The 20,440-nt window shown below is 39.7% G+C and overlaps 1 protein-coding gene across 5 annotated transcripts in view; it reads left to right on the top strand.

The window, feature by feature from the left end:
- The window catches only part of CTNNA2 (catenin alpha 2), a 484,474-nt gene that overhangs the window by 325,391 nt on the left and 138,643 nt on the right, over positions 1–20,440 (top strand). The window lies entirely within an intron of this gene.

Here is a 20,440-nt window from a genome sequence, read left to right as displayed (position 1 = left end):
TTAATAGTAAATGAACCTCATCTATGTTTTAGCATTTGGGCAGGAGAGCTGAAGGTGGTTTTCCTCTCCCCAGATCATGCAGTTTTATTCAAAGCAGGCTGTTTATGCAAGTGTCCACTGGTTGCAGTACACCTTAATTCTGTTTCTCGGTACACAAAAGCAGGAGGGAAAGCAGTGACAGAACTGACAGAAAAAGCATTGGAGCAGGAGAGACTAAAAAAACCCACCCAAGAATATATTCCAGATTGCCTTGATGAATATTTTGGTGCAATTAGCAATGGAAAAAAAAATTAAAGGATGGCTTGAACTTAACAGATACTGAAAAAAGCTTCAAAGCAATGAGGTTGTGTCCCTTAAAAATCTGCAACCCTACAAGTCTTTTTTTGGGTGAAGCCTTAATGCCTTCTCCCATGTAAAAATTTAGAGAGAGGTCTGCAACAGCAGCCCTGAAATTTTCAATTATATCTTCAAGGAAAGCTACCATTTTCTGCAAATCAGATGATGATAAGGATCACTTAGTTACCATTTAAATGCTATGTATAAAGACTTCTTCTAGTAGAGATGAAGCTCCCTGATACATCACTGAAGAGCTGAATATTTTTTTTTTTTTTTTTCACTGCTCCTCCTTGTTATCACCTGGGATACAGCTTGGATCCCAACCAATGTGCCTGTTCCCACTCTGGCATATAATCCATTATCATTTGGTTTTCAAAGGCAGGAATTGGAGCAGACAGTAGCAAACCTGTATGGCAGCAGCTGGAAGACTGACAACCAGAATTAGGGACCCAGAATTAATGGCCCTAAGTGCACTCTCTCAGAGCTCTAACGAAGGGCTGTTGAAGAAGAAACTCTGCTCTTATCCAAAATTTGGTTGTAAAAAAGAATCCAGGTAGTCTTAAGATGAGAGATCTCACAGTGTATGTTTGAGGCTCTGATGCTGAGGCACAGTAGTGACCAAATTCAAGAACTGGGGCATCTGAAATATCTTTTGTAAATTGGTGTCCTACTGTATTTTTGCAATGTACCCTTTTTGCAATCAAACCAGGAATTCACTTTGAAGATGATTGTAATGCAAAGGGCTTAATTTCCACTGTCTGAGCTGTTATCACAGCCAAACTGTTAAGTTTACACATTTTCTGAAGTTTCAAAGCCTCTGGCAAGTCTCTATAAATTAGCAGATTTAAATTAGCTTTATTAAATGTGCTATTATAAAACATTTTAAGAATGGCAAAACTGTATGTGTTTAAAGGAGCTTGATTAAATCAATGTGAAGTAGGTTACAGAAGAACAACATGAATAAAGTTTTAGAAAGTTTAGGTGGGAAGCCTCTTCATGTAGTCATGACAAGGATAATTCAGTGGCAGCAAGGTCAGAACTGTTCAATCTGGAAAGGAAAAACAATGTATTTCATTTCATTTCAATGCAGTTCAATGTATTTGCTCTACACATTTTTAATATTGTGTTCAGATTAATCATAGAATCATCAAGATTGGAAAAGACCTTTAAGATGATCCAGTCCAACCATTAAATGTCCCATATAATTTAACTCACCCCAGAATCATTTAATTTTTGCTAATTCCTTGGATATTCCTTTACTGTTTCTGCCTGGATATTTACCTTACTTTAATTTGCAATCCAGGACAGATGGGGTTGGGACAGAGTGCCCGAGATCAGAATGTGGCTGCTGATATCCAACTCTTCATACACACATCTTTTCATAAATTCTCCACCAAAATATGAAAAGGTAAAACAACCTATTAAATACTGAGTGTACTTCTTCCTTTTGGCATTTTCTGAGTGGTTTGTATCAGAATAATAAAAAGTGATGCTCTTAGTGATGATTTTAATTTCCTTTCATGAATGGAAGGACTCAAACCTTGATCTTTGGTAGTCTTTCTTTAATTTTCAAGTGTGCTGAACCATGACATTTTGCATAAAAGAAACATTTAAAAGCAAAAAAGGGGGAAAAAGATATGACCTAAGGTAAAGCAAACTACATCTGTTATTTCTCTTGAATTTCTGTCTTGGTCATCCTGAACATTTATTGGCTGCCCATTCTGTATAAAATTTCGGATTTCATCTGATAAGAAGTCCAATTCTATAACATGTCTGTTTTAGTAGATATAAAAATGAGTAACATTATACAAGATTTTGACCCAAATAATCCTGCTGGCTCCAGATGTCATTAAATTCTTACCGTACCTGACAGGCACATTGGATTTGTGGCTCCCTTTAAATCATAGACATTCTTATGTAAATGACCTTCTTGTTTTTGACAAGGTGATAAACATTTCTCTGTCTCATTGCAGTTATTCCATCCTCATCAACCACACTCACTTGCAGGTGGTCATGCATAGCTCTAGAAGGTCCATGACAGAAGAGACCCATGTGCAGAATTGTCAGAGCAGGGCAGAAATGTCAGGTTTTAGGACAACATATCCAGAGTATGAAAAAGTAACTCTGTTTTCCATCCATGACTGATAGACTACTTGAATAAGCTAAAAAAGGATTGACTTTCTTAAGTGTTTGTGAAAATAGCTTTGATGTCTGGTCGTGATGGCAAAACTCTTGACAGAGTGACTGGTTCCAGGGGTAAGGGGAAAAAGACAAGAAGTAAAATGATCCTTTTATGATTAATCAACACATGAAGATCATGCAACATCCTGGCTAGGCAAAGGCTGCTGTGCTACTGTCACGTTACCAGGCTGGTGGAACTCCTGGTTTGCAGGAAAAGTGAAAATTTAAACCTTGGGTTTTGAGTAACCCTTGCTAATTTATATCTCTAAAAATGTCTTAGGAAATAATGGAGGAAGCAGGTGTGGAGTGCAATGATTAGCAAGCACGGAGGTTTTAGTTGGTCATATTTGTTTGGAAATCAATTAATTCCACCTTCAGAAGTGCTAAGTGAGACACCACAAAGGTTGATCTCAAGACCTTCCCATCATTTCTGGAGGTACCAGCAAATGAACTGTAATTAATTTCCAATTCTCTTAGAAGCAGAGAGGGCCACAGCTTATCCACATTCCTGAGTACATCTACTGTCTCTTCTGCTACTGTTAATAGTTCATCTGTGAGGGTTATTTTTGATTAACTCTGGTGCTAAACAGTAATTTATTTGTGCTTTGAGACTCGTATTGACTGAAGGGTTCTGTTCTTCCATGGATGTTGCTTCTCCCAGCTGTTTCACCTGGGGCTGGTCAATTGGCTGGTTGGTTGGCTGGTTGGTTGGTTGGTTGGTTGGTTGGTTGGTTGGTTGGTTGGTGGTGTATTTACTCACACTTACCAAGAGGTTGGATGAAGTGACACAATAGAGGATTATTTAGGGCTGTGAAAAATCCTCCCTGTAGCCAAACTGGTTATGGTCCTAAACCCATCATGTTTTACCAATATTTTTTGTCCTTTTCCAGAATAACTTGTGTTGTTTGGGAAATTGTGAGGTCTCACCTGGGGATGCAGGTAGCACCATGCTGTAGAGAAGCCATTGGTCATACATTGGGATAACCTTCCTGATGCAAAATCCTTCCTTCTTTTCACCAATGGCAACACCTTGAGGGGCAGTGAACACTTTTTAGATTTCCAAAGTGCAGGACATGTGGAGAATAGAGAGGAATTTATGAAATCAGTTATTAAAAGCAAGGATGAACAAGTTAAAAGCTGTTTCTGGCAGTCTTCTGGAAAGTCTTTTTACAAGTGGATGAACTGCTCTTGGAAATTTTTCCTAGAACAGAAAATCTGTTCTCAGCATTAGACAACCAGTTGTTCTTAATCCATTTCTTGTACTCATTTCCAAATGTATTCTAAAGCAACATCAGAAAAGACAAAAGAACTTCATGCTGGCCTTTGTGGATACATTATTTCTAGAAACACAGGTTAGTTATGAAATTGCTGCTGGTATTTTGAAATTGAATAAGACTTGTTTTGAGTCCTCTCCCATTCCATAGAGCACCATTTGAACTGACTCCATAGAAAAATAGAATCATAAAATTGGAGAATAGCTTGGGCTGGAAAGGACCTCAAAGACCATCTCCTTCCATTCCCTGCTGTGGGCAGGGACACCTTCCACTATTCCACATCGCCCCAAGCCCTGTCCAATCAATGATTTCCATATTCTGAAGGGAAAACTCAGAACAAAATGCATTGAAATCCTGCATGTGTATTGCATCTTACAGGGAGATTAGAGGGCCTCTGGATCATTAGCTCATAGACAGAATTAATAATGCAGAAACCAGGTTGAAGACTCATATTTCAGAGAAAAGTCATTGTGATTTTTGCAAGGCTAAAGACGATGGTTTGTTGACTACCTGCAATATTTATGGTTTCATTACGTTTTATTTGCAACTGATGTAATGTCTAAGAGAAATAGTCATGGGTCAGGAGTCTCAGAAGGACATATTTAAAGGCATAACAAAAGATAGTCATGCCTTCTTAAAAAAGAGAGAATAACCTGACCTTTTTTTAAACCAACTTAAAAATACTCAAGGCATTACTGAAGAGTTTATGTGGTGGAGGAGGTTTGTGTGTGGTGTATGTGTAATCTTAGAAACTCAGCTTTGCTCAACAGCTAATTTAATTGTGTGAGTTCCAACGGCAATCTTTGAAATATGCATTTCTGACTCTTGTTTGGTTTTGTTTCAATGTATTTTGAAGACTTTTCGTGTCTTAGAATGAAGAAACATACAAAGTAATCAAAAGTCTGTGTTACTTCATTGCTTTAAATAAATATATAGAGGCATACCAAATTCTAGTAACAAATCCAAAGATCCTGAATTTTCCAAGGTTTTAAAAAGAATATGCTAAATACATTATCAAAATCTGCTTAGTAGCATGAATGTAAGTTACCCTGCCATGTTTTTAATGGTGAAACAGCAGATTTGGAGGGCAAACATTAACAAAGCTTTAGGGTTCACTTCAGCTGCGTTTCATAATCACATTCCCTCTCCTACTGCTGTACTTTTGAATCTTTAATATTCCTGTAAAATGAAGAGCTTGTTGTTTCCTAAAACTCAATTTATATTTTAAATGAGTGGAAAGATGCGTAATCAACTTGAAAAGGCAGGAAAATATCACCCTGTTTTTCAAGATATAGGACATTTTATGGAGTGTTTTGAATTCTAGAGACCAGTTTTAAAGAATGCTTGGCTTAGTTCTGCTCTTTTTTTTTGTAGTGCAAATTAATTATGATTTGACAAGAGTGTACTTGATTTTCTTCTTCAGATTTGGTGCAAAGCCAAGCTTTATTAGTTAGAGCCTCTAAATCAAAACCAAAGGTCAGTATCTGTAAAATGCTTATGGTTCAAGATATATTGTAGTTTTTTCCCCATTATTCAGGTGTTTTTGTCCATGAAAAGGTGTTTGTGTTTAAGTGGATGCTGTGTGATGCACACATGGCTGTGGACAAATACCCACTTTTCATGATTGTATCAGTAATATTCCTTGCAGCAATCCTAAAAGTTTGGGAAACTTTTGGTGTGAAACTCCTGACGGATTCCCCTTCATGCTTGGTGTGGTCTGTGAACGCTGGCTGGGGATGTTCTGTACCCATGGCAGGCAGGGGACAAAAGGTGATTCAGCAACGCACAATAGTGAGTGCCAGACCTGCTAAAAATCCATCCTGGAAGCAGGTCCAGACCCACACTTTGCTTCTTTTAATTGTACCTCACTTGTTTTACTTGTTTTGTGCCCTGTTTCTTCTTACATCTGCAGTTGTTGTTGATTTTGTTGGGTGTTACTGTTTCCAGTTCTTAATTTCAGGGATTGTCTCTTCCTATGCGTCCTTTGCTGTGTCAGAGAATCACAGGCATTTTGGGTTGAAAAGGACCTTAAAGAGCTCATCTCATTCCAACTTCCTGCCATGGGCAGGGACATCTTCCAGCATCCCAGGTTGCTCCCAGCCCTGTCCAACCTGGCCTTGGACACTTCCAGGGATGGAGCAGCCACAGCTTCCCTGGACAGCCTGTCCCTCATAGTCAAGGATTCATTCCCAATATCCCATCTAACCCTGCCCTCTGGCAGTGGGAAGCCACATCCCTTGGCCTGGCACTCCACACCTTGTCCCCAGTCCCTCTCCAGCTCTCCTGGAGCCCCTTTAGGTGAAGGAGCTCTGAGGTCAGCCTGGAGCCTTCTCTGCTCCAGGTGAACACCCCCAGCTCTCCCAGCCTGGCTCCACACCATGATGAATATCATAATGACACAGTTCTGGTGTTCAGGGCAACTGTTGGACAAGAATTCAGTGCATTGCTGCTCCCAGGTATGGGATTTGTACAATGAGGTTTCTGCAGCCCATAGTGCAGCTGAGCTTGGCCCATGCATTGACATCAGGTCAGCAGAGTTCACCTGAAGCTGTTCTCGTGAGGATTGTGAGAGCAATGAGCAGCAGAACACATTGAAAACTTAGTGGGAAGAAGCTTCCCTAGTGCCAGTGGGATGAAGTTGGGTGGTATTGGCTTCTTTACCTTCAGCCCAAAGAAAATCCCTTTATCCTTTGGTCTGTGCTGCTTTTCCTTGGTCCTCACCCTGCAGGAGCGTGGAGCCTGTTGGAAGCACCTGCAGCACTGCAAAGTAGTGCCGACCTTGGGATGCTTCCCTGAAACACGTTCAGAAGCTTCTGAGCTGTGTTCTCTGTCTGTCTGGATTTTCTGGCACCGTTGTATCCATTAAATACTGATTAGATTTAAGAAATCCAAGAGACCAAATAATGCTATCATCTCTTCCCTATTTATCTTAATAATATTGCCAGTAATATTCCTATATATCAATTCTAGCATATTCTATACCTAGTCTGGTGCAGGGAAACAGGGACAATGTGCTTTTTGTTTCAAAGGCAGAAGAAAGCCATTTTATTTATCGATTTGATTTTTCTATATTGCCTAAAGATGAGGGTAAAAAGTGAAAGCTGCTTTCAAGACTGTTAGAGAAATACATCATTTTTCATAATGTTTAATGAATTGCTTACAGTACTTGTTTTACTTAAATCTGCAATTAAAGATCACCCTCTAGTCAAAAGAAAACTGTGATAAGAACGTGACTTGAAACTGGGCAGAACATTTTCTAAAGCCCTTTGGGAGTAATTCCAGTAATTATTCAATCTGACGTTTTCCAGAGAAATAACCCTTTCTGTGTGAACTCCATTAATCATAATAACACAGTTCACATGTCAGATACTTCTCTGCAGTCACTTCATACTCTCCATTTATTAAGAGACTAATAAACATCCTCACTAAACATGAGAAAATATTAAACTGCTTGCAGAAAATCCTGGTGTATAGGTTTGGTGCTGTGAGGTGGGACGTGATCTGGTGATGTCTGCAAATACCTTGAATTTCTGGGCTGCAGCTGCTGTCAGCATCAAGTCTCCTCCTCTTTTGGTGTCATTTCAGTCATAGCACTTTCAGGACATTTCTGTTTTCTTTTCTCCTCTGAACTGCCCTGGAGAGGTCTGGTTTGTCTGTCTGTCCAGCTGTAAAGACTTCCTGTATATACTTTCCTAGCTAAATAATCGCTCTTTTGCAAGATCTAGATGTAGGAAACAAAAATTCTGCTTTAGATCACCTACAAGCACAAGAGTGAATACTTGAATACTTCTTTTTTTTTTTTTTTTTCTGATATGAACTTTCTACACTTTATTGGAACAGCAAAATTAATATGGACTGACTGTATGATGATAAGCAGCTCTAAGAAGATTTGTGTTATGTTTTTCTGTGTTTCATCAGCTGAAGACATTCCTAAATATTATCTTGCATTAAAAAGTGGTGGTTGAAAAATGCAGTGGTGATTAGATGCCCATACTTGAAGAATTTATAATTCTCTCCTTTTCAGATTCTGACATTCTTTTGTGCTTTTGAAGCTGGCAAGTGCAATTATCAGTGTTCTGATGAGGAGTGATAAATATAATCTATTGCTGAATGTGGATAAAGACACAGGCAAATAAAATTAGTCTGACACAGCCTCCTTGTGCATCTTCTGACTTCTCAAAAGCTGAGTGGAGAATAATTCTTTGTCTTTGGAGATTTACTTTATAATATTTGATCGGGGTTTTTTTGTGTGTATTTTTTTTTTGTCCTGGAGCCTTGCAGTACCTGGACTGTTCCTGTGACTAATGCTTGAAATTCAGGATTTTTGCATGGCAGTTGTCATTCGTTGCACATTCCAGTAGATGGCAACTCCAGTCTTCCTGACATTTCATCTCCATTCAAACCAGGAATATTTGCTGTGCCCCCACCCCTGCGTCTCGTTCCTATAAATAGCTGTGAGTTTCACAGAAACGTGAGGCAATATTACTTTTATTGAAATTACCACACAGTATCTGATTTCAACTCAAACAGTACCTAAAGGATGATTAAAAAAAAAACCTGTAAGTGCCAATTCTCCCGGATCATAAAGCAGGAGGATTGTGTTACACACTGATTCCCCTGTAACTTTAGAAAATATTTTAGGAATTTTCATAAAGAGGATTAGTACGCGGGACTTGTTTTTGTGTGAAATAAAGGAAGGGGTTGGCTGCAAGTACAGCACACCGGCTTGAGGTTTGACAGTCTGGCTGGGAATTGTATCTCCCCCTGATTAATGCCAAATTATTTATTTTTGCTGCTCATAGCAAAGCTTGATCAGACCTGTAAAACTTTGTAAATTTGTGAATTTCATAATGAAATACCTGGATACAGCTTGTTTTGGGTGAGGGCAGGAGCTGGCCCAGGGGTTCTCTGCATGGTTTATTCATGGGAATATTCTCCAGTTTCCCTCCTGCCCGAAGCACTGCCACACTCAGCCTCTCTTCGTTGTGCTCCTATTCCCTCCCATCAATTGTACCACCAAAGCACCAGGGCAGAGGAGCCTATTTCTGGTTTTTCCTCTGCTGACTTTCATAACTTCAATACTTGATTGTAAAATTTGAAGCCAAAAAACAAAGCATCTCTCTGTGAGTGAATGCCAGACATCAAGCACAGGCACAAAAGATTGTGCTTGCTGTGCCTGGGATGGAGGCTGAGGATCATAACAGTCACACAAAGGGTCCTTTCTCTATCTCTCTCTAGCAAGACTGTAGTTTAATTTTCAAATCACTTCCACTGTGTCTAGCAAGGTTTTATTTTGAGGTTGATGGTTAGAAAGGGACAGAGTGAAGGACAGTTTTTAAAAAAATAACCCTACAAATCTAACTTAAAACTAATGCATGCTACTTATCAAGGATTTTTTACCTACTTCATGCATAGAGAACTTTCAGTAATCCCATAAGAAACTCTCAATCTGCCAGAGTCTGTAGGAAAATTTGCTATTTTATATTAAGTCCTGCGGTCATAAATGCAAACATTTCTTGTTTAAAATAAACTGAAGAAAAGTTCTAAAGTAGAGCAATATTTAAGGCCAGATTTATATGTTCACACTTTTATTGGTTTAGTAAAAACCTTGATTTTCAACCCAGACTTGATTAGTCTATGGATATTTTTACTTCACAGAAACAGTATTAAAATAAATTACACTCATATAGGACAAGCAGAATATCGGTCCATTTAAGCCTGACTGATTTTTATGTAACAAATTAGTGTGCAAGGTAATTAGATCTCTTTTGGATGCCTGTTTCATCGCTGGAAGGAATCCCAAGAACCTCAGCAAACTGACTTTCAGGTTATATACAGGTCCTGGCTCTATTGGAGCTAAGTGGCTTGTTTCTCATTATCGCATTTAGTGCTGCAGAAACGACTCCACCAGTCTTTATTAAAACTTGCTTAAGGCCAGCATTTTCCCTTGGGTCAATAATGACTTTAGAGGAATGGATGTGGAAGCTGGATTTGTTCTGGAAGGAATTATGTCTCATCAGGGCCCCCAGGCTAGTATTTCAAATTCGCCACCAGGCATTTGATCAAAAATTCTGTTCCAGGATTGGGAAGACCTTGTTGCTCCTATTAGGGAGTGCAGAGCATACATCTGTGCATCTTTCCCTGCACCTGAACTGTATGATTCTGTTTTCTTCACTGCTAAAGCCCCTTTGAATGCCACCTGCATCAGTGAGGATGGGATTTAGGAACGTGTCCTGAAGATCTCGTGCACTGGGGAAGGTCATTACCAGTTATTTCTGATTAAAATACAGAGCACAGCAGAATTAAGTACTGGTAAAAGCCATTCAAATCCTACAGCTCCTGGTGTGAGCACAGTGTTTATGAGAGGGGTAGTAAATACCATTGCTTCCTGCGAGTCTTGCTCATGAACCATCCAGATATTGCACATCATGGAATCACAGAGTGGTTTGAGTTGGAAGGGACCTTAAAATGCATCTCATTCCAACCCCTGCCATGGGCAGGGACACCTTCCACCAGCCCAGGTTGCTCCAAGTCCCATCCAGTCTATCCTTGAACATTTCCAGGGATCCAGGGGCAGCCACAGCTTCTCTGGGCACCCTGTGCCAGGGCCTGCCCACCCCATCCTGCTCTCAATTTACTCCCCACCTGTATCTCAGCTGTTGGGAGTAAAAATCTCTTTACTCAGGAGAGAGGAGAAATGTTCACAACATTCACAGGCTGCCCCACATGACCAAGGAGAGGACATGAGGATGTGGAATGGAAAATCAACCTCGACCTGCAAAGGAAAAACAGTCCCCAAAGAGCTGTTGGGGTTTAACCCCAGCCAGAAACTGAGCACCACAAGCCACTCGCTGTCACCTTCCCCACTCCTGCTGGCTGGAATGGGAAAGAGAATTGGAGAAAAATATTAAACTTTGGGGGTTGAGGTAAAGACAGTTTATTAAGACAGTTAGGGTAGAAATAATAATAATAATAATAATAATAATAATAATAATAATAATAATAATAATAATAATAATAATAATAATAATAGTAGTAGTAGTAGTAGTAGTAGTAATGGACAAAACAATTTATGCACATTGCAATTGCTTGTCACCCACTGACCATCCCCAAGCAGTGATTGGCCCCTCCAGCCACCTCTCCCCAGTTTATTCCCTGGGATGGGAAATCCCATGGATGGCAAATCCCTTTGGCCACCTCAGGTCAGCTCTCCTGGCCCCGCTCAGTCCCAGGTTTTTATGTGTTTGCTCTCTGGCAGAGCATGGGACACTGGAAAGGTCTTGATTTAGAATAAACACTGCTGAGCAATAACTAAAACATAAGTGTATTATCAACACTATTCTCATCCTAAAACTCTAGAAACTCCAGAACTCTAGATCCAAATCCAAAACTCTGGAAAATTAGCTCTCTCCCAGCCAAAACCACCACACACCTTTGCAAAAAATTCCTTCCTTAAAATTTCTCTCTTACTCATATGGGCAAGTATTTCTGAAGTCAGTGACTCAATAAATTAAAAAAAAAAGGTGGGTTTTTTTGTTGTTTTTTTTGTGTTTTTTTTTTTTTTGTTTGTTTGTAAAATCTTCTCATGTTGATGAGCAGATATAATAAAATTTTGACTTAGACTAAGATCTTTAATTTATGAGCTCAAACCAAAATTGCATGTTTTCCCTTTGCTGGTCTGGTTTTAAAACATGATCATGTGGCATTTACAAATGCAGTAGTTTGGGAGTGTTTGTTCTCTTTCAGTGCTGTACAGACTGAGGTGTCCATTGAAATGCAAAGATGTTTGATATTAAAAGAGATTGCTAGTGGATAATAGGCAGACAGGTGTTTGGCTTTCCTTTGTGCTTGTCAAGGACAGTTCCTTGGATGGCTCACAAGCACATTCTCATCCTCATTGTTTCCTGCTGACTGGATTTTCCCTGAGTGCTGCGCTCAGAGATTGCAAATGTGACATTACCTAAGAGGGCCCATCATAATCTGGAGCAGTGGTGGGTGTTACAATGGATATTGCACTCTAACTGCTGTGTCTGTAGCACAATATTAAATATAAATAATTACTTTTATATATACAGGGAAATTTTCCCCATAGCCATTTCCATGGTTCATTTCTAGCCTAACAACTGCAGGAATTGAAAAAGAAAAATCTTCTTTTCTGTACGTACATCACACTCCTTAGTTTTCATTCTGAAGTCAGTTTTCCAGATGTTTCTCTACAAAACAGAATAGAGTAGTTTAGCAGCTACAGGAGACTGTAAAAATGTATTTACTTTCTTGCAATTTTCTTTTGCAAGATTTTCTATTGGAATTTTAGAGAATGCCAGTTTAGATAACATCAAGTCAAGGCTAACAGAGTAAAATCTGTGTGTAGTTAAGTTTTGCTTGACAGTTTATAAAGCTGAAACACTTCACAGAGTGGGAATTAAAAAACACCCTCATATGAAATGTGTAATCCACTCAGCTTAGTCAAAATATCAAGAAACAGAAAAATATTGATATGTGCACTAAGTGTAGGACCACAGAATCATTTAGGTTGGAAAAGCCCTTTAAGATGATGCACCAAGGCCACTACTAAACCAAATCCACAAGATTCATTTGTCCAATGTTGCACTTAATTCCTAAGGAAAAAAATAGAGTCTTAGTCAATATGTAGGACATCATCTTTTGCAGAAACTTCCAACATTTACCTTCCACTTTAACCAGAAGAGATAGAATACAACAGTGGAGCTATTCTAGGGGCTTATTTTATTTTAATTTTTAAAATATTTTACTTGAAATCTAAAGTTTGACTTCAGTGCTGAGTGGTTTTAGAATATGGAGAATAGACAGAGTTTAAGAATGTGTTCTGATCTGTGGATCCTCTGGAGCTGAGTTGGATTCTCACCAAAATGGTGGGATGGGGACTTCTGCATTGCCTTTAAAGCTTTGAGTCTCAGCCCTGACCCTATTTTGGAGCCTCCTTATAAAGAATGCTTTACTTGGAGGTTCCCATTTAACTCAGTCCCCCTAAAGAAATATAAACACCTCTGAATAAGAGTTAAAAGTTTTTCAGCTCCATTTTACTTGATTCTTTCTATCAGTTATAGCTGGGCAAGCTATATCCTTGCTTTATTGCTAGACTTCTTCGTCCATGGAAGTGCAATGGATTTAAAAAATCAGCTGGTCCATGTCTTTGCTCTAAGGGAATATTCATTTTGTCATCCCTGACACATCAGCTCCTCCTGAAGGCTCTGAAGACTTCTCAAAGAAAAGGTTCCTCCCCCAGAGGGTGCTGGCACTGCCCAGGCTCCCCAGGGAATGGGCACAGCCAGAGCTCCAGGAGGGTTTGGACGCCCCTTGGACATCCCTGCTCTCAGGGTGGGATTATTGGGGTGTCTGTGCAGGGCCAGGAGCTGGATTCAGCCATCCTTGTGGGTCTCTCCCTACTCAGGATAGCCTGTAATCTGTAATTCTGTGATTCGCTTCTCACATTCCAGGAGTTTACCCAGCCCATGCACCCAGGCTTCTCCTCTTGGTGCAGTCCTGTGCTGATCTTTGGTGCTGCTTTTGGATCCCTCCAAGACTTTCCACATTTTCTGAGTACACAGCACCAAAACAAAGGTATTGAAGCTGAGACCTTGCTGACAGGGGGGACAGGCTCTCCTGGCTGCTGCTGGCTTTTCCACAAAGGGCACCTGCCTTTGTGGCAGCTGGGTGACACTGGTGGCTCGTGATCCTCCCGTGGTGTGCAAGAGCCCGTGGAGCCTCTTCTGCAGATTTCCTATAGAGCTGCTCTGGTTTTTATAGCTGTTATTCCTGACTGAGTGAACATCTTGCACATGACCCTGTTGGAATTGCATCTCTTTTTTTTTTTTTCCCCCTTTTTGAGAACATAAGTGCAATTTGTCAGAATCACTTTGGAGGTTTTTTTCCTGCTCTCCTGAGCACTTTCAGTGCTTCTCAGCTCGGTGTCACCTCCAAATTTAATAAGCATATTCCATGTGCTATCACCCAGGTCATTAATGATGATATGAAACATAGACGGACCCAGGAAAAAACCTTTCTGTGTCATTTCCAAGTGAATTTCTGTAGGTTAAAAGCTCATTATATAGCATGGATAATTATATTATGTTAATGAAACTGTGTAAAGAAGGAAGTATCTGCCTCAAACAGTGGTGATGGAAGAACTTGCCTACTAAGATTTCCTTTTCTCCTCTCAATTTTTGCCTGAGTTGAAGTTACCTGACTGTGCCTTGGTGCCATCTGAGGCTCATGAGCAGGACACAGGAAGAACAAAATAAATTTTCTCAAAGAACAAAATAAATTTTCTCCTCCCCTAGAGCTGAGCTGAGTCCTGTAATGAGAAGGAAAGAATGTTTAGGTAACATGCATAAGCAGTGCAATGCATATTTCATTCCTCTGCCTGCCCAGAAAGTCTGCAGAGTATGAATAAACTCTGTAATTTAAATAAGGAAATTTGCAAGAACTCACAATAAAAGGGATTTTCTTCATCTTTGATCTGATCCCACAGGTGCCCACACAACTGCAGCTCCCATCTCCACCATTTCATTGTGTAACAGCCTTTCCCACAGAGCTTGGGAATTGTAAGCATTCACTTAAATGCACCAATCACTTTGTGCTGAATTATGGATTTTCCTAAATTTTATTTTAATATGAAATAAGATTCTGCTATTTTAAATAAATACACCTTCTCATGTCTGGCTGTAGAGCTTCTGTGAGACTTTCTACATGAATCTACATTAATCTATTCTGTCTCTATGAGCTCAGTGTAACATTTGAATTACTGATTACCTGCATTATGTGTCAAAATTGATGGAGCTGGACAGCTGTGCCCCTGAGGACTCTCAAAGGCATTAACTATTGCAGTGAAGGCCTGGAATATATTATGTGCATTAAGTTGGGTGTATTGCCTGCCTTTTTCATCCCTGTTAGTGGCCATTTCACATGCAGAATATATTCAATGAAGTGACCCTTTTGCACCTTCGGTTTTCTGAGCTGAAGTAAGACTCCTGTTATTTTTTTTCCATAGTGTTATTCTCCTGGAAATATACCCAAAGAGGTTTGCTTTGGTTTGGTTTGCTAGAATGGTTATTTACAAGCCCATACACACACAATAAATGGCAAACTGATAGGATTTTTTTTTTTTATTATCTAAACTGCATTTCCATGAAACTTTGGCTTATCTGGAATGATCTATTAAAATATTTCTTACAATTTATTTGACACCTGTCCAATACTCTAGGCACTTCCAGCTATATAAAGTATATCTGCAGATTCCAGGGCAATAGTATTTTTGCAATTCCAGTATTTTTCTTTGTGTCATTTATCTTCAAAACACCTGCATGAAATATTCCTGCTTATAAATAGACAAGGTAAACAGAGGCTAAAGAGAACAAACACCACACAGGGTTCCTGTGCTGAAGCAGAGATATTTGCTTCAGAAATCATAAACTGACACCATGGGCATCCAACCCTTTTCTTCTGTCTCTTGTTGCACAAAAAATCCTGCTCAGCTCAGTCCCACACAGAAATTTGGTTTTCATGCCCACCAGATTGTAATACCTTAGTGAGGCATGGAAAGAAAAATGAGCGAGTTTATCCAGAGCTGGCTTATTCTTTTCTATTTCTCATTCCTTGATCTGTATCTCAGGATTTGTTTTGTGTAACCTGCCCCTCTGAAGGGGTCACGGTCACACATGGGCTGGTGACACCCAGGCTCTCGGGTGCCTCCTGTCCCCAGCTCGTGGTGACCCAGATCAGTTGTGCTGTTTTCCAGGCAGATATTCCCTCTGTGGGCTCTGGAAAGGGCTGGCAGCAGGTGGATTCAGAGCTATTCTACTCCATCCTTTTGATGCCTTGAAATCTCTGTGGAAGCATTCTGCTGAATCATGTTACAGTGTCTAAATGTTCTTTATAATATGAAATTTCCCTCAGTGCAGCTTCAAATCTCACGTTCCTTATTAAATGCTGTGGGGATTTTTTTTCCCCAAGGTGGTAAAATCTATTCTCTCTGTTACTAATTATGATCTTCTCGTTTAATCTGGCTGCTACCCCTTCCTGCAGGACACGAGCCCTGCTTTGGTTTGGGGGTTGCAGCAGGACATGGCCACACAAGCTGATGTTGGTTTTTATCTGCACCTGAGCATCAGCTGTGCAGAAGCATTTGCAGAAAAATCCCAAAGGCAGATCCCAGTCCTAGTGCCTTTGGGATCTGTGTATCCCTTGAAACACTTAATGCAGAGCATTTCTCTTTTTGTCTCATGAATTAAAGGAGTGAATATTTTTAATATAACCTTTAGAAATATTTTGTTTGCCTGGACCCACCTGTGTCACAGACATGGGGAAAGCTTGGCTGGGACGAGGTTTTGGCACCATCACCCCCAAAGAGCCATTTTACCCTGTGGGTTAATATGGTTTTAGGACATGAGCTTCTTTCCTTATGAGTTCCCTCCTCAATATTTTCTCCCTATGATCTCTGTTCCTTGTCCCATATTTTGGTTCCCAAATCAGGCCAGATCATTTTGCCAGAATGGAATCTCAGAGCTGGCACTGGACAAGATTTTACTTGAAATTTGGACTTGCAATTTGAACTTGCAATTTTAAGGCAGGAACCTCTGACAGCTTTTGCAACCCTTTCTCCTCTCGTGTGAATCTCAGATATTTGTGTGGCCAGAAAAGCTGAGCTGGTCAAGGCTCTTTGTGAGGGGATGGGTTAAAGGATGGATTATAAATGGAAAGCTAAGAATTATATCTGGATTTGAAAGGCAGGGAAGTACTGGCTGGGAATTTATGAGGTTGAAATGGTGAGTAGAGAGAGAGGAGAGAAAATAGAGGCAGAACTGATTCAGAAGTAGTCAGTTAAAGCAGATATGGAAAAATACAATATTGGAAAAAAGCAGGGGAAAACCCCATAAATTTACATGTATTGATATTGTGAGGAAGTTTCAAGTATTTGATGGAACAGGTGGGAATGTTAGTTTTGAGACAGAAGTTATACAAATATATATGTCCAGTGATTTAATATTTAGAAAAATGTGCCCAGTACAAGTGGTGCTGGTTCCTCAAGGTCTGCTGAAGCTGTCAGCAGATCTGAACAGTTCTGCAGTCTGTTACAGGCATACAAAGAGCATATTCATTGGTTTTACTCACAGCAGAGAGGAATTTACCATATGGGTGATACAGTTTAACCTGCTTAGCATATGGAGAAAACACCATAATGCAAATTTGCCACTACCTTGGTACATTGCCTAATAATTTAGGGTAGTTGAGTGTGCAATTAAAATTAAAATCTGTGAACATAAAGATGCTCAGTAGCCCTGGAGTAAGGAAAAAAAATGAGGGTAGTAACAGTGACAAAGTTTAATAGTTGGAATTTAAAATTACATTTAAATTGAGTTCTTGCCTGTGTTTGTGAGTGTGGCAGTGGTTAATGGGGTTTTGATCAGTGCAGTATCAGCACTGACAGGAAATTTGTTGACAGAGCATCAGCAAAAGATTCCTGTGGGTGTTGGGGGTGTCCCTTCATCACCAGCACTGGATTTAAATGGGGTGGATGTGTTAAAGATGGGTCTGTAGACACAGAAAGCCAAAAGTCCATTCTGTTCCTCATGAGAAGCTTCCCAGAGCTGATTGAGGGAACACCCCAGAGCACTGGAGAGGCTCAGACAAGCGGAAAAGGTCACAAAATGCCCCAAAGAAATTGCTCTGCATCGTGTGATCTATAGGGGAAATCAGGAAGATTTCAGCTTTTTTTGTTGTTGTTCTTTTCTTCCCTCTCCAGAAATTTACCCTACATTTCTGCTTTGAACAGATGTCTTCAGAAAGTGTGTGGGAAATTTCCAGGAAAATCTCATGCACTTGAATTTTATTATGTTTTTCAAGTACGATAATGATTTCAGAGATGACTGATGCTATTATTTCATTTAGTTTGCAACGTTTTGTGTTTCAATTCCTTTTATTGAGTTTGCACAAATACAATTAGCTGTTGTACTTATCACTGTGCTAAGTCACTGGTAAAAAAAGAGAATATACAGAATTTCAATTTTTTATATTTTCCTAGGCTTGTGAAATATTCCCTTTTGTTGTTTCTTTTTTATTTTTTTTTTTTATCTTTTCCAGATTTGATATTCATGTGTCTCTGTGAGGGCACAACACTCCATCCCACTGTTCAAAATAAGTCTGTGTGTTGATCTTGTATGGCAGAAGAGAGTGAAGGCTGAAAAGTCAATTAGTACAAAAATTTGGGGCAGCATTGAAGTAGAGAAATGGAAGCAAAGGAGAAATGGAACGAGGCAGAGGAGAGAATTTAAGTGGGATATTTTGAGGGGCTGCACTTCCAGCTTAACAAACCAGGAGGTGTCTCCACGGGAGCCTCACGGGCTCTTCAGGTGTCTCAAATCCAGAAATTATTTCATGGGCGAATGAGGATGACTTGGATGAAGCAGCAGGCAAAGAAAATGTATTGAGCCGTGGGTACACCTCAGCCCAGGGAACAAAAGCACAGTTCTGGAAGCAGAGCAGATTCCTGAGCACACACAGGGGTTCTGCAGAGCGCTGACAGCCTGTCAGAGGAAAGCCAGGTTGTTTAGTGGGTGTACGGAAAGAGGGAAAAGAAAGGAACGCAAAAAGAATTGTGATTCTGTTGTGAGAAAACAACATGAGCCCAGGCAGTCCATTTGAGATTGTTTAAATGGACAGAAATTCAGCAATAAACATCAGAACTGCCACTTAGAGGAGAAAACCTTGAACCTGTGGTCAAGGGAAAAATTAGAAAATATTTCTAAAACTGGAGATACAAAGGACTGAACCCTACAGGCTGAAAGGATCCTCTGTGACCATATTATTCCAAATCTTCAGTGCCCATTCCAATCAGACTCCTTGGCTTGGGAGCAGCCAGTTTGAGGATGCTGACCTTGATGGAGGGAGCTGGGATTCATTCTGGAGGCATGTCTCTGTGCTCATACATATGCACAAGCATTTGCATGTGTTTGTGGAACATAAAAGAAATGTTGGGTGGTGTTTGCAGCCTTGCTCAAGTGATACAGAGGGAGTAGGTGGCAGCTGCCCCAGAACGGGGAAGGGCTTTGATGGTGAAGTAGGAGGATGGTAAATATTATTTATGTTTTGTGGTTGCTGTAGCTGTAGCTCTTCTGTTTCCACATCACCAAACATTTCAGTTTTAAGTTCTCATATGTTCGTTTCACACAAAGTGTTCCTGATTTTGTTTGAATAAAGGAAATTTCTAATGGAGATATTTGAAGCGCAGTAGCTTAATACACAAAAACCCCATAAAAATGCCTTAAAAATGTTTTATTTTAAAGCAGCATTCTTTTGGGTTTATGTGTCTATTTGAAACTCTTGATATTGCCATTATTGCATCTCTGGATTTTATCTTTATTAAGTTCAGTGCAGTGGGTTAATGCCACCTGAAAGGGATGTAAAGAGGGGAATCAGCCCACAAGGGCTCTCAAACAGGAATTTTGAAAATATAGTAAATATAAAAATTTGTTAAAATTGCTGTACTATATTTATAACATTCTAGGAATCACTAGAGGGTTTATTCCCCTTCCACTGGTTTGCTAGTTCAATGCAAGTCCTGCAAATGGATGGAATAAAAAGTATTTTATAGATAGTCTGTAGTGGTCATAGAACATTTATCAATGCAAGCTGGTTGAAGCATCATTTAGCTGTAGGAATGCTCTCTGGTGCTATAGTAATTGACATTTAAATAAAGACTTGGGCAGAAGAATGTTTAGGTTATTGCCTTTTGAAAATAAATATTTGCAGATCTTATTTACAAAACAGAGGATTTCACCCTCTGTAAGGAGATCTGTTCATTTTCCATGCATTCTTTTAAAAGGATTGTTGTATTTAAATGTTGGTTTTACAATGCTCAATTCAATACAAGGCATTAATGTAAAAAGTAATAGTTTTTACAGTGTGTATCAGTGCAGGAAATCACAAAGTACAGGTTTTATTTACAATTCAGGTGGAATCTGAACACAAAGGTGTTTGGAGGTGAGGGATCAGATCTGAGCCCAAATTCTCATTCCAATTCCCTGAACTCCCCAGCTGATCCAGCCACTTGTGCATCTTCTCCCAGCAGAGCTCAACCAGGATCTCAAATCCACTCCACAGAGTGGGAGAATGCAGAGAGAAAATCTGCGACATTTTCAGAAATCTAAATTTTGTTTCTTAGACTGGTGAATTAATTCTCATCCTGGTAATACCCAGGGCAGGTTTTGAGTAGCTTCAATTACTCTGCTTAGGAAAAAAAAAAAATCCCAAACTGAATCAAAAATACACTTCAGAATCCAAATGAATCATAAGAATGGACCTTTAAAGATCATCTGTTCCCATCCCTCTGCTGTGAGTCAGGAAATCTTTCACTACATCAAACCTCTGTCCAACCTTGAATGGGGCCTGCCCAGAGATGAGGCATCCAACCTCAAAATGTGACCTTTGAAATTCCCAAAATACTTGAGAAAAGAAAAAAAAATCTCTGAGTTTATGTATTTATTTCAGAATAACATTTGTGGAATAAAAAGGCCCAAAAATTCCATGTAGTGTAGAGCAACACAAAAAGCAATAGGAGAATTTGTTTTATATTCCTTCTACAAGGTGTTTTTTTGTTTGGTTGGGGTTTTTGG

Source organism: Ammospiza nelsoni, chromosome 4, assembly GCF_027579445.1.
Source record: "Ammospiza nelsoni isolate bAmmNel1 chromosome 4, bAmmNel1.pri, whole genome shotgun sequence".
Lineage (NCBI taxonomy): Eukaryota > Metazoa > Chordata > Aves > Passeriformes > Passerellidae > Ammospiza > Ammospiza nelsoni.
This window is presented reverse-complemented; position numbering and strand designations above follow the sequence as displayed.